This window comes from Cryptomeria japonica, chromosome 9 (assembly GCF_030272615.1).
Source record: "Cryptomeria japonica chromosome 9, Sugi_1.0, whole genome shotgun sequence".
Classification (NCBI taxonomy): Eukaryota; Viridiplantae; Streptophyta; class Pinopsida; order Cupressales; family Cupressaceae; genus Cryptomeria; species Cryptomeria japonica.
In genome coordinates, this window is record NC_081413.1 from 584,882,230 (window position 1) to 584,897,802 (window position 15,573).

A 15,573-nucleotide genomic window follows, 5' to 3' on the forward strand; every position below is an offset into this window, starting at 1 on the left:
TACGACAGGCCTTGTAGGACACCGTTGAGTTGGGACCGCATAGAGGATAGAGTTGCTATTGGTCCTAAGATAGTTTGGGATATGGAGCAGCAGATGGATTTGATTAGGTAGCATCTTAGAGAGGCAAGGGATAGACAGAAGAAATATGTAGATGCAAAGAGGATAGATCATAGCTACTTGGTTGGAGATAGAGTCTTCTTGAGAGAGCGACCGCATAAGAGTCCAATTCGTTATAGAAAGGGTTCTAAGCTCGTACCTTGCTTTGTAGGACCTTTTGAGATCCTTGAGAGGATAGGCCCAGTTGCCTACCATTTAGCATTGTCACCTAGCCTGTCATGCATCCACGATGTGTTTCATGTATCAGTATTGAGGAAGTATATCTTCGATGAGTCTCACATTTTAGATTGGGATGCCTTGTAGGTGGAGTCACACGAGCTGCTAGCTTTGGAGCCCATTCGCATTTTGGCACACTCGACATTGGCCCTTCGAGGTCGAGAGCTGGACCAAGTTAGGGTCCAGTGGGATTGCTATGATAAGGTTACAGCTTCATGGGAGGATGCAGCACGTATGAGATCAGAGTACCCCCACCTATTTGATGAACTCTAGGAGGAAGTTTGTGCCTAAAGGGGGAGGGTGTGAGGCCCTACCCCGACTCATTCTAGCATTTCAGTGGATTTTATGTTGAGACTAATATGGATGCTTTATTTTTATGCATTATGGACTAAGAACTTATATGATTACATGATTTGAATAACATTGATGTATGTTGATGCTTTAGTTATATGCATTATGATATAGAACTCTATATGATTCTAGAATAGGATGAATTTGAGATGATATACATCATTATTGGATTTGCAGGACTTTACTATGATGATAGAAATAGGATGCATGTTTTATGTGTGGATCAAAATTATGAGAATTATGATAATTGATTATGTGGATTTATTTGGATATAGGATGTATTGATTTGTGTAAGTGTATATTGTATGCAGAGTGTTTGATGTAAATTATTATTCGTGTGTTTTATATGATATGAGGTTATTTTGAATTACTAATGTGTAATTGAGATGCATAGGAAAATTATCCATGTGACCATGGAAATATTATGGAGAACCAAACCTAGACCTATGCATGTTCTTAAAACCAGGGTTTGTCTATTTGGAGAGACAACACCCCGTTTGTATCATATTTTATTCATGAAAGTGACTATTGCATGAATGTAGAATTGAATTTTGTTTATTTGTGTAAATCCAACAAGAGACAAGATTTCATGTATAATTTTGTAAAATTATTTTCTTTGTGTCACTTGACACGTGTTGATTTATGTTTGAGTTTTTAAATTTCTCTCTTGGAGGGAGTTGTTTAACTATAGCTTTTTCAATTAATTTAATGTGATTCCATAATTGCCTTAGGTAGAGAATCTTTGGGGTGGTCAACTTAGGTTTGACCCGAAAATTAACTTCAGAGGGGTTTGAAAAGGGTTAAATGGACTCCTAGGGGTAGTTTATTAGGGTTTCCTAAAGCCCATATGGTACACCTAAGGGTTAGGAGTAATTTTAGGCATGTTTCTACTCCCATGTGACCATTTAGACACCCTAAAAAGTGGGTTTCCTAAGTTGAGCGAAAATTGAAAATTAGAAGGCTTGAACTATGTTGTTAACCTTCCTTTTTGAATGAGAGTTCCCTTTCCCATTTTATCATACCTTTCTTTCTCAGTTTTAGAAACTTGTGAGAACTCTCACAAAGGGCTTATTAAGCAAGAATTACAAAATTTGTGGGTGATTACCCACTCTCCATTTTTTGAGATAAGAAAATTTGAAGAAAAAAGATAGATTTTGATCTAGGAATTTGGCCAAGGGTAGAGAATCAAGGATTATGGAATTGGGCTGCTCATCTTCAACCATTCTAGCATACCTTTGGGCAGTTGAAGGTTGGTCAAATTTTCTCCTTGTATTGTTTTATATTGCATGTTTTTCCTTGGAAAATTATTGTGTTCTATGTTTTACTTTTTGTATGCATTTTATGTGCTTTGCGAGTAATCAAGGCTTCCTACTCTTGGGAGAGAGGATGGTCTTGTGGGTGGTAGAAGTGACAACCCTCGAGTGAGAGGCTCTCGTTATGAGAGTGATCACAAGGGATTTTATGTGACCCTTGCTGCATGGCTTGTTTATGCATTTGGGGGTCATAAGGAGCGAAAAAAGGCAAGAATGCCTTGGGGGGCATAAGGATGTGGGGTTGTTATACTTATAATGTATATTGGTTTGCCATGAGGTGGCTATATGTTTTACCATACTTGCAGTCTCCTCAGGGTACTTGGTCCACTACCACCCTTGAAAAGACATCACCAATGTGTGGTGTAGTGTAGCCTTGGTTGGGATTGTGTTTGAGATTGTTTTTTCCTTGTCTTTTGTGTTTGCATGTGTGTTACCTGTCTAGGGCTTGGTTCTCCAAGCTTGAGGGTGGCTACTAGTTAGCCTAGGCTAGGAGGTGAGCACTCCATGGTCATATCCATGATTTTATTTGCAGGTTGTTGGAAGGAAAGGATTAGGACAAGTGGAAAATTCGATGGAGTTATTTGTTGCAGAAATCTATTTGAAAATATTTTTATTATTTTGTTTTAGAAGTCCTCATTATTAATAATGAGAGACCTATTTGTAAAATAACGATAGTGTCTTTTAAATGTAATTTAAAGAAATGTAATATTTTATTTGCTATATTGCAAAAAAATGAAATAAATAAATCTGGAGTTAGTTCCTAAAGTTTTTCTGAATTTAATATTTGTTGAGTATATAATATTTTGGAAAAGCAATAAATTTATTTTATCCCTTTATGCATATCAAATAAATCAAGGAAATAAAGAAATGATTTAATGATTGTATGCATGTTGCTTTGAATATAAATGTTTCAGTTTAATTCCTAATTGCATGGTTAAAGTTAAAGGATTCTAGATAAATAAAGTGGTGTTGGAATTTTATTTTTAATCGATCATTTTATTAACTTGCAGAAAATAAAAAATCTAATGTTTATTATAGTCATGTCTAAAGATAAATTTTAGATTTCTAGATTTAAATAGGTGCTGTGTTAAGTTTGTTTAATTTGATTAATTACTTTATTTTTGTAGAAAGAAAGGCCATATTTAGAAAGCCTAACTATTTCTACTTGACAACTAGGATATTATTAAAAAGGAAATAATTAAAACAATTAAATTCATAGAAAATATCTAATCTGTTTTATTTGTTCAGAATAAAAATAATTGGATGAAAAGAGAATTGCCCTAGATTCAATATATATATATATATATATAAATATACATTCAACTAATTTATATGCATGCATAAATGCAGAAATGAGATCATTTCTTAAAGTTAAATAAATAAACAACTTGTTTAAAATGTATATATACAAATACTTATATATATATATATATATATATATATATTTAAATTATTTCTATATATATATATAATTTATTTCATTTAAATAAACCCCCCCAAAAAATTAACTAAAACAATTTTTAAAAGAAAAAAACATTATAGGGTGGGGTCGCCTCGGGTCGAACCACTGTGCAATCCAAGTGGATGGCGGGGGTTGAATACTGTGCATGGCACAGTGGGCGGCGTTGGCTGGAGCCACTGTGGGCATCCACAGTGGATGCCCCTCGGGTGGCCACTGTGGGCGACCACAATGGGTGCCGCCACTATAGCCGTCCATAGTGAACGGCCCGAGGGCCCCCATTGTGGGTGACCGCAGTGGTCGCCGCCGCTGTGGTAACCCACAGTGAGTGGAGCCGCCTCGGGGTCACCACCTGCAGCCTTCACAACCTCCACCCCCGCCCTTTTTCCATGGCCGCCGCCCGACCCTGTTCGACCTTGTGCAAGGAAGAAAAAGAAACAAAAAAAAAATGAATAGAAGCCTAGCCCTGTTAGGGCTAGGGTAAAATGTGGTCAATAGAAAAAGAAAATAAAATAAGGAGGGGCTTATTTTATAATATAAAGAAGGGTTAGGGTTTGCATGGGTAAAAACCTTTAGATTTTATATATATATATATATATATATATATATATAAACAAGGTTATGTATATATAATCATAAATACAATAGTTTGAGATATTTTAAATTAAGCTAAATATTTTTAAATTAAACATTTATGATGTATTAAATTAAACTTTTAGGGAATTTAAATACTGTGGTAAATTATTTAACTATAGGAATTAATTTTTTTTTGCCCACCTAGACGTAGGTGCATGTGATTAAATTTTATAGGAAAATATTCATTTACGAATATAATCGACCCTTTAGTTGATTTAGTTTAAACTACTATTTAATTATTGTTAAATAAAACAAAGACACTTATAAAACTAAGTGCTAGGACTAGTTTAATTAGATCCTAAGAACAATTAATGGACATTGGAGATTAATCCTTTCTACTTTAATTAATTGATTTAATTTAGCTATTGGTTAAAGAGCAATGCGACAATAAAACTATTCAATTAGAATTCCGCATTTAATTTTAATTATTTTGACTACTTGAGCTAGTAGATAAAGTTAACTCTAAACATAGTTAAGACAAAACACGTTATAGCATTTTATATTTGTCAATTTAATGTTTTAAGTCATGATTTAAAAATAATAATTATCCCGTTCTTACCCTAAATTTTGGGCATGACATTTTCGTATCAGAGCAAGGATTCCAACACTAGGAACCTTTCTCCATTACGTTTCGCTTTAAATTATTTAATTAAAATTTTATTAAATTAAATTCCTAGGATTTTTAAATTTAATTATTTATATATTTTTCCAAAAAATTAGTTATTTAATTTATTTTATTTTATTTTTCTCTTAGGATGCCTCCAACTACGTGACAATCTCGCAAGCGTGGAAGGTGTCATAGGCGTGTATGCATAGCACACGAAGAGGTAGCTAGGGAGGAATCAGTTCCAGAAGTGAACCCAGAGGCTCCTCCTGAACAGCTAGTTGACCCAAACCGAAAGCTTGTAGAAGCAATCCAGAACCTAATTGGTAGAGTCCAGAAAAGGCTTCCAGCTAGGGATCATCATGTTGGAAATCAGGACTCAAGGAGTCATAGATCGGCAGATAGGGAACGGAGCAGGAGTCCACCTCCAAATCCCGTAGAAAGTTAGGGTGGGAATGAGCCAGAGTTTGTGCACCTACCAGGACCACCTCCAGTGGCAGAGCCATTGTATTATGAGAGAGCACGTCGGGGTCTAGGGGACCTAATCAAAGAGGTTATGCGCCTCCAGGCACCATCTTTTGGGGGATCTATCGACGAGGTAGAAGCTGAGGCATGGCTTTTGAGCCTTGAGAGGTGCTTTGCATTATACTCTTACGAGAGCAATCTAAACGCACATGTAGCAGTTCATCTGTTGAGAGGAACGACCTCCACATGGTGGAGATAGGAGGAATGCAAGTGTGGATTAATTCCTAATACTCTCACCTGGGAGATATTTATAGAGAGGTTCAGGGAGAGGTACTTGTCAGAGCATTACAGACAGTGTAGGATAGACGAGTTTCATGAGCTCCAGCAAAAGGTCTCCTAGTGACGCAATACGAGAGCAAATTCTTTGAGCTCTTGCCATACGTGGACTACCTAAAGGATGAGAAACTTCTTATTAATTGTTTCATCAGAGGGCTGAATGCCAGCATAGTAGGACCAGTGAGGATGTTTTCTACAAAGAGGCTTTGGGTTGCCATGGAGAAGGCACTGATAGCAGAGGAGATTTAGGTTAGGCCACAGGATACTAGGGATCAGTTCTAGAATTGAAACCCTAAACCCCATACATACGGATTTTAGAAACCCCAATGGAAGGGAAATAAAAGAAACTCACAAGGGTTCTCCAAACCCCCTCTTCCGCAACAGTCACAACAAAACCAGAGGCAGAAGCCTTCGTAGTATCAGCAGGACGCAAAATCCAGGCAGTGGCCATCTCAGAGTCAGAGGCGAGATCAGTGGGCTCAGGTGCCTTACACACCTCTGGTGAGGACTCAGCAGTCCTCCAAGGGTGGGTACAGTGGATCTAGCAGGACGGGAGGATAGGCTTTCTCTAGGCCTCAAGGCACCCGGTTTTAGTCATGCAGTGCTTTCTTTACATGTGGAGCCATGAGGCATATGGTGAGGGATTTCCCTCAGGGTCAAATGGTAGGAAATCAGAGGATGGCCACTTCAGTGCTTATAGTTGGTGATACGGGCAGGTCCCATAGAGTATTTGTAGGGGTTGAAAACCGCTAGGTTGAGCATCAGGCCACGGTCATTAAGGCTGCAGGTATGATCAAAGGTAACAGTGTATCTATTTTATTTTATTTAGGAGCTACTGACTCCTTTATATCTCCATTGGTTGTGGAGCATTGCGGGATAGTGGCAACTAGATAGGGTGTCAGTTGGGAAGTGGAGTTAGCTTCAGGGGCTTGAGTGTTAGTGGAATCAGAGGTTAGGGCATGTCAGCTGTAGATTGGCAATACCACCACGTTAGTAGACCTTAGAGTTACTCCACTTGGATCTTATGGTATCGTACTTGGCATGGATTGGCTTTATGCCCACAGAGCCAAGATGGATTGCCACCTGAAAATGATCGAGTGTGAGGATGATCATGGTTCGCCCATAGTAATCATCGGGATTCAGAGACCCGTGTCTCTTCGTATGATCTCCGCAATGTAGCTTAAGTAGAGCATGTGAAAGGGATGTCAACTATTTGCCATCACTATCAGTGATAGAGGAGAAGAGAATGAAAAGGAAACATCAATTGATGGCAATCCTATCCTTAAGGGATATTTAGATGTGTTTCCTTTGGAGCTACCTAGAATGATGCCCTGTAGAGAGATTGACTTTCATATAGACCTTGTACTAGGAGTTGAGCCAATTTCCAGAGCACCTTATAGGATGACCACAAATGAGCTTAATGAGCTCAAGATGTAGCTTGAGGAGCTTCTTGAGAAGGGTCATATCCATCCTAGTGTATCCCCTTGGGGTGCACCAGTCATCTTCGTTAAGAAGAAGGATGGATCTCTTAGATTATGCATGGATTATCGTCAATTGAACAAAGTAACTATCAAGAATCGATATCCACTACCCAGAATCAATGATTTATTTGACCAACTTTAGGGTGCCAAAGTATTTTTCAAAATTGATCTAAAGTCAGGATACCATTAGTTGAGGATAGTGGAAAGCAATATCCACAAGACCACCTTTCGCACTAGGTATGGCCACTATGAGTTCATCATGGTCTGATTCGGTCTTACGAATGCTCTAGTAGTTTTTATGAGCCTAAAGAATGGGGTATTCCACACATTTCTAGACCGTTTTGTTATTGTGTTCCTCGATGATATATTGATATATTCTCAGAATGAGAAGGAGCATGAGGAGCACTTGAAACAGGTATTGCAGTGTTTGCGGGACAATCAGTTGTATGGCAGTTGGTCAAAGTGTGCATTCTTTCGATCAAAGGTCAAGTACCTTGGGCATGTTATTTCTGGTGATGGGATCTCAATAGACCCATCAAAGATCAGAGCTATTATAGATTGGCTAGCACCAACCAGTGTGACAGAGGTCAGGAGCTTCATGGGCTTAGTAGGTTATTACCGATGTTTTATTGAGGGGTTTTCCAGAGTCGCACATCCTATTACTTCTCTTCAGCATAAAGGGAAGAAATTTGAGTGGACAGAGAAGTGCGAGAGGGCCTTTTAGGAACTCAAAAAGGAACTTACCAGTGCACCTATCCTTGTAGTAACAAATCCCCCAGCTGACTTCATGGTTTGCACAGATGCTTCCCTAGAGGGTTTAGGAGCAGTCCTTATGCAGGATGGTAGGGCTATAGCTTTTGAGTCTAGGAAACTTAAGACTCATGAGCTTAACTACCCTACTCATGACCTTGAGCTTGCAGCAGTAGTGCATGCACTTGTGAGGTGGAGACACTTCCTCTTAGGTCATCACTTCGAGCTTCATTCAGACCATCAGAGTCTTCAGGACATTTTCACTCAGTCGAACCTTAATGCACGTCAAAGGAGATGGATGGAATTCTTGTGCGAATATGATTTTGAAGTTCACTACATCAAATGGAAGGAAAACGTAGTTGTTGATTCTTTGAGTAGGAGACGTCATGAGGTATACACCATATCTATGGGCTCGGATTTGAGAGATGGTATACTACAGTAGTCGCCAAAGGATGGATGGTATTCAGAGGTTTGTTAGGTGATACGATCTCAGGATACTCTAGAGAGGAAATATGGGGATTAATTCTTTGGAGTCCAATGGACTATTACACCATAGAGGGCACATCAATGTACCTTCTTCCTGGGGATTGCGAGAGTTCATTGTCACGGAGGCTTATAGAGCTCCTTATGCAGCACATCCTGGAGTTAAAAAGATGCATGCTGACTTGAAGCAGCTATACCATTGGCCAAGGATGCGGCAACTCGTTGCTAAGTTAGTCGCCCGATGCCTTGAGTGTCAGAGAGTCAAGGCACAGCACCACCATCCAGGTGGGTTGCTCCAGTCTCATGCTATACGAGAGTGGAAGTGGGATACTATATCCATGGATTTCATCATTGGTCTTCCTATGTCATCTTGTCACCATGATGCCATCTCGGTGACAGTTGACAAGTTGACCAAAGTGGCCCACTTTTCACCAGTGTGGACTACCTTCACAGCACCAGCATTAGCACAGGTGTTCTTGCGAGACATTGTCAGGCTTCATGGCATTCCACACAAGATTATTTCTGACAGGGATTCCCTCTTCACTTCTTCCTTTTGGAAGGCATTACAGGTAGCTATGGGCACTAAGCTCAATTTCAGTACAACCTATCATCCAGAAATAGATGGTCAGATAGAGAGGGTTAACCAGGTGTGAGAGGATATGCTTCGCATGTACGTCATGGATCACCAGACCAGATGGGAAGAGTACCTTCCCTTAGTGGATTTTGCCTATAACAATGGGCATCACACTTCTTTGGGGATGCCACCCTATCAGGCATTATATGACAGGCCTTATAGGACACCATTGAGATGGGACAGCATAGAGGACAGAGTTGCTATTGGACCTGAGATAGTTCGGGATATGGAGCAGTAGGTGGATTTGATTAGGCAACGTCTTAGAGAGGCACATGATAGATGGAAGAAATATGCAGATGCGAAGAGGATATATCATAGCTAAATGGTTGGAGACAGAGTCTTCTTGAGAGTTTGACCGCATAAGAGTCCAATCTATTACAGAAAGGGTTCTAATCTCGCACCTCGCTTTGTAGGATCTTTTGAGATCCTTGACAGGATAGGCCCAGTTGCCTACCATTTAGCATTGTCACCTAGCTTGTCATGCATCCACGATGTGTTTCATGTATCAGTATTGAGGAAGTATATCTTTGATGAGTCTCACATTTTAGATTGGGATGCCTTGCAGGTGGAGTCAGATGGGCAGCTAGCTTTGGAGCCCATTCGCATTTTGGCATGCCAGATGCTAGCCCTTCAAGGTCGAGAGCTGGACCAAGTTAGGGTCCAGTGGGATTGCTATGATAAGGTTATAGCTTCATGGGAGGATGCAGGATGTATGAGATTAGAGTACCCCCACCTATTTGATGAACTCCAGGAGGAAGTTCATGCCTAGAGGGGGAGGGTGTGAGGCCCTACCTCGACTCATTCTAGCATTTCAGTGATTTTTATGTTGAGACTATTATGGATGCTTTATTTTTATGCATTATGGACTTAGAACTTATATGATTACATGATTTGAATAACATTGATGTATGTTGATGCTTCATTTATATGCACTATGATATAGAACTCTATATGATTCTAGAATAGGATGAATTTGAGATGATATATGTCATTATTGGATTTGCAAGACTTTACTATGATGATAGAAATAGGATGCATGTTTTATGTGTGGATCAAAATTATGAGAAGTATGATGATTGATTATGTGGATTTATTTGGATATAGGATGTATTGATTTGTGTAAGTGTATATTGTATGCAGAGTGTTTGATGTGAATTCTTATTCGTGTGTTTTATATGATATGAGGTTATTTGGAATTAGTAATGTGTAATTGAGATGCGCAGGAAAATTATCCATGTGACCATGGAAATAATATGGAGAACCAAACCTAGACCTATGTACGTTCGTAAAACCAGGGTTTGTCTATTTGGAGAGACAACACCCCATTTGTATCGTATTTTATTTGTGAAAGTGACTGTTGCATGAATGTAGAATTGAATTTTGTTTATTTGTGTAAATCCAACAAGAGACAAGATTTCATGTATAATTTTGTAAAAGTATTTACTTTGTGTCACTTGACACATGTGTTGATTTATGTTTGAGTTTTTAAATTTCTCTCTTGGAGGGAGTTGTTTAACTATAGCCTTTTCAATTAATTTAATGTGATTCCATAATTGCCTTAGGTAGAGAATCTTTGGGGTGGTCAACTTAGGTTTGACCCGAAAATTAACTTCAGAGTGGTTTAAAAAGGGTTAAATGGACTCCTAGGGGTAGTTTATGAGGTTTCCTAAAGCCCATAAGGTATACGTAAGGGTTAGGAGTAATTTTAGGCATGTTTCTACTCCCATGTGACCATTTAGACACCCTAAAAAGTGGGTTTCCTAAGTTGAGCGAAAATTGAAAATTAGAAGGCTTGAACTATGTTGTTAACCTTCCTTTTTGAATGAGAGTTCCCTTTCCCATTTTACCATACCTTTCCTTTTCAGTTTTAGAAACTTGTGACAACTCTCACAAAGGGCTTCTTAAGCAAGAATTAGAAAATTTGTGGGTAATCACCTACTCTCCATTTTTGGAGACAAGAAAATTTGAAGAAAAAAGATAGATTTTGATCTAGGAATTTGGCCAAGGGTAGAGAATCAAGGATTATGGATTTGGGTTGCTCATCTTCAACCATTCTAGCATACCTTTGGGGAGTTGAAGGTTGGTCAGATTTTCTCCTTGTATTGTTTTATATTGCATGTTTTTCCTTGGAAAATTATTGTGTTCTATGTTTTAATTTTTGCATGCATTTTATGTGCTTTCAGAGTAATCAAGGCCTCCTACTCTTGGGAGAGAGCATAGTCTTGTGGGTGGTAGAAGTGACAACCCTTGAGTGAGAGGCTCTCGTTATGAGAGTGATCACAAGGGATTTTATGTAACCCTTGCTGCATGGCTTGTTTATGCATTTGGGGGTCATAAGGAGGGAAAAAAGGCAAGAATGCTTTGAGGGGCATAAGGATGTGGGGTTGTTATACTTATAATGTATGTTGGTTTTTCATAAGGTGGCTATATGTTTTCCCATACTTGCAGTATCCTCAGGGTACTTGGTCCACTACCACCCTTGAAAAGACATCACCAATGTGTGGTGTAGTGTAGCCTTGGTTGGGATTGTGTTTGAGATTGTTTTTCCCTTGTCTTTTGTGTTTGCATGTGTGTTACCTGTCTAGGGCTTGGTTCTCCGAGCTCAGGGGTGGCTACTAGTTAGCCTAGGCTGGGAGGTGAGCACTCCATGGTCATATCCTTGATTTTATTTGCAGGTTGTTGGAAGGAAAGGATTAGGACAAGTGGAAAATTCGATGGAGTTAGTTGTTGCAGAAATCTATTTGGAAATATTTTTATTATTTTGTTTTAAAAGTCCTCATTATTAATAATGAGAGACCTATTTGTAAAATGGCGATAGTGTCTTTTAAATGTAATTTAAAGAAATGTAATATTTTATTTGCTATATTGCAAAAAAATGAAATCAATAAATCTGGAGTTAGTTCCTAAAGTTTTTCTGAATTTAATATTTGTTGAGTATATAATATTTTGGAAAAGCAATAAATTTATTTTATCCCTTTATGCATATCAAATAAATCAAGGAAATAAAGAAATGATTTAATGATTGCATGCATGTTGCTTTGAATATAAATGTTTCAGTTTAATTCCTAATTGCATGGTTAAAGTTAAAGGATTCTAGATAAATAAAGTGTTGTTGGAATTTTATTTTTAATCTGTCATTTTATTAACTTGCAGAAAATAAAAATCTAACATTTATTATAGTCATCTCTAAAGATAAATTTTAGATTTCTAGATTTAAATAGGTGTTGTGTTAAGTTTGTTTAATTCGATTAATTAGTTTATTTTTGCAGAAAGAAAGGCCATATTTAGATAGCCTAACTATTTCTACTTGGCAACTAGGATATTATTAAAAAGGAAATAATTAAAATGATTAAATTTGCAGAAAATATCTAATCTATTTTATTTGTTCAGAATAAAAATAATTGCATGAAAAGAAAATTGCCCTAGATTTTATATATATATATATATTAATATATATATATATATATATATATATATATATATATATATATACATTCAACTAATTTCTATGCATGCATAAATGCATAAATGAATTCATTTCTTAAAGTTAAATAAATAAACTTGTTGTTTAAAATGTATATATACAAATACTTATATATTTATATATCTATATATACATATATAAGAATTATATATATATATATATATATATAATTTATTTCATTTAAATAAACCAAAAAAAGAAATTTAAATAAAACAATTTAAAAAAAAAAAAAAAACATTATAGGGGGGTCGGCTTGGGCCGAACCACTGTGCAATGCACAGTGGACAGCGAGGACCGAACACTGTGCATGGCATAGTGGGCAGCCTTGCCCGGTGCCATTGTGGGCATCCACAGTGGACGGCCCAAGGGAAGCCACTGTGGGCGACCACAGTGTGCACCGCCACTGCGGCCGTCCACAGTGAACGGCCCAAAGGCCACCACTGTGGGCGACTGCAGTGGTCGCCGCCACTATGGTAACCCATAGTGAGCAAAGCCACCCCGAGATCACCGCTTGCAACCTTCACAACCTCCGCCCTCGCCCTTTTGCCATGGTCGATGCCCGACCCTGTTCGACCCTGTGCATGGAAGAAAAAGAAACAAAAAAAAAATGAATAGAACCCTAGTCTGGTTAGGGCTAGGGTAAAATGTGGTCAATAAAAAATGAAAATAAAATAAGGATGGGCTTATTTTATAATATAAAGAAGGGTTAGGGTTTGCATGAGTAAAACCCTTTAGAGTTTATATATATTATTATATATATATATATATATAATTATATATATACATATATACATATATATATACATATATATATATATATATATATATATATATATATATATGTATGTATATGTATATTTTATATAAACAAGGTTATGAATATAAAGTTGGTAATATATATATATATATATATATATATATATATAATTATATTTTATATATATATGATTATATATACATATATATATAAATGTATTTATATATATAAATATAAGTTGAGATGTTTTAGAGAAAACATTTATGAAGTAGTATTTAATTTAAATACAATAGTTTGAGATGTTTTAAATTAAGCTAAATATTTTTAAATTAAACATTTATGATGTATTAAATTAAACTTTTAGGAAATTTAAATACTGTGGTAAATTATTTGACTATAGGAATTAAATTTTTTTAGCCCACCTAGATGTAGGTGCATGTGATTAAACTTTATAGGAAAATATTCATTTACGAATATAATCGACCCTTTAGTTGATTTAGTTTAAACTACTATTTAATTATTGTTAAATAAAATAAAGACACTTATAAAACTAAGTGCTAGGACTAGTTTAATTAGATCCTAAGAACAATTAATGGACATTGGAGATTAATCCTTTTGTACATTAATTAATTGATTTAATTTAGCTATCGGTTAAAGAGCAATGCGACAATAAAACTATTCAATTAGAATTCCACATTTAATTTTAATTATTTTGACTACTTGAGCTAGTAGATAAAGTTAACTCTAAACATAGTTAAGACAAAACACGTTATAGCATTTATATTTGTCAATTGAATGTTTTAAGTTGTGATTTAAAAAAAAAAATTATCCCGTTCTTCCCCTAAATTTTGGGCATGACAGAAAGTCAGATTAGATCCTAAGCCTAAAGCAAAATATATAGTCCTTAAGTCCTATTAGCACATATTTTTGCAAAATATTTTGTGCTATTTCTTTGATGTTTTATATGTACATTTTCATCATAAGAGCATTTATTGCTGGATTTTATGTGTAGGAAGTATGTTGCAGTACCAGGAAAACCCTTTTGTGACCTGTTTTTCAAAATTGGACAAGTACCGCTAGGGCATGCTAAGGGTTGGCACCAAATAGGGACTACATTAGGAATTTGCATCATAACAGTATTGGGATCCTTATAAGGCATTCTATGGGCCTATGTGATGACCTTTCTCATTTATTAGCACATATGAAGTTTCCTTGGAGAGTTGCAGGTACAAATGATATAAGAAGAGGAGCTTGATTATTAAAATTATCAAATTTAAGCTATCGATGTAAGTTACTCTGACTAGACCGACTAGCATAGACCATGAAAGAACCTATCGGCATAACATTCACACATTAGGGGCATGCAAAAAATGTTATGTCGATAACCGATGAGATTTTCAGCACATCTTACACCGATGAAGGAGAACACAAAGTAGAGGTCAGTGATGTCATTGGGTCATTGGAGAATGTCATCCCATGCTACTCCAATACCTGATGGGCTAAGTGGCAAAGGCGGTGTCATTGGCATTAATCACTCTGATGAGGCAATACCAAAAAGCAGAAAATACTAAGTCATCGGGATAACTTAAACCATCGGTGAAAGGTATTTTTAGTTACACTGATACTCGATGCAAAAGACAAGTCAGGTGCAAAGAAGGAGACCTGATCAAGATAAGTTACATTGATCAAAGACCAAGTCATCAGGATATCATCGCCTCATCGGGAGAAGACACTTTTTGTTACATCGACACCCAATTAAAGAACAAAGATAGGTGGGACAAAAGAGATCTTATCAGGGAAATGTATGCCGATAGATCGGAGCAATGAAAGGCACACAAGTGTGAAGGTGATGTTATTGGGTTATCGGTGAAACATAAAGTGAGTTGTTCTGATGCCTAATGAGGTGATCCGATGTAACATGCAAGATGTGGACCAAATACAAGGACTTGTCAGGATAACTTAAAACATCGGAGAAGTGTATTTAGAGTTATGTCGATACCCAATGCGCAGGATACCATGGAGGAAAAGAAGGAGGGTATATTGGAATAACATATGCCGATGAGATGTAAAGATAAAGATAAAGCCTAGATAGAAGGCAGAGCCATCAGGGAAAGTATAACCATCGGTGAAACATAAAGTGAACTATGTCGATACCCGATGAAGTGATCGATAAGTCTTATGCCGATGAAAAGCACGGGTGGCACCAAGAAATTAAATTATCAGGAGGAGTTATGACGAATTGCCATTGTAAGATCTGATCTTGACAAATCCACCCGCCATTATTAATACAGGAAATAGATAGCTCTGTGCTTACACAAGGCGAGCTGCAACACCATTTCAATTAAGTAAAAGGTCTATATATAGAAGCTGGTATAAGGAGTTGGCACAAGTGAACCAAAGAAAAACAAGGAGATTGGAAGTGAAATTGAGCCACATAAATTTGAATTCCAGCAAAGCTTGAGGTAGTCAGATATGGAGGGCTCTAGT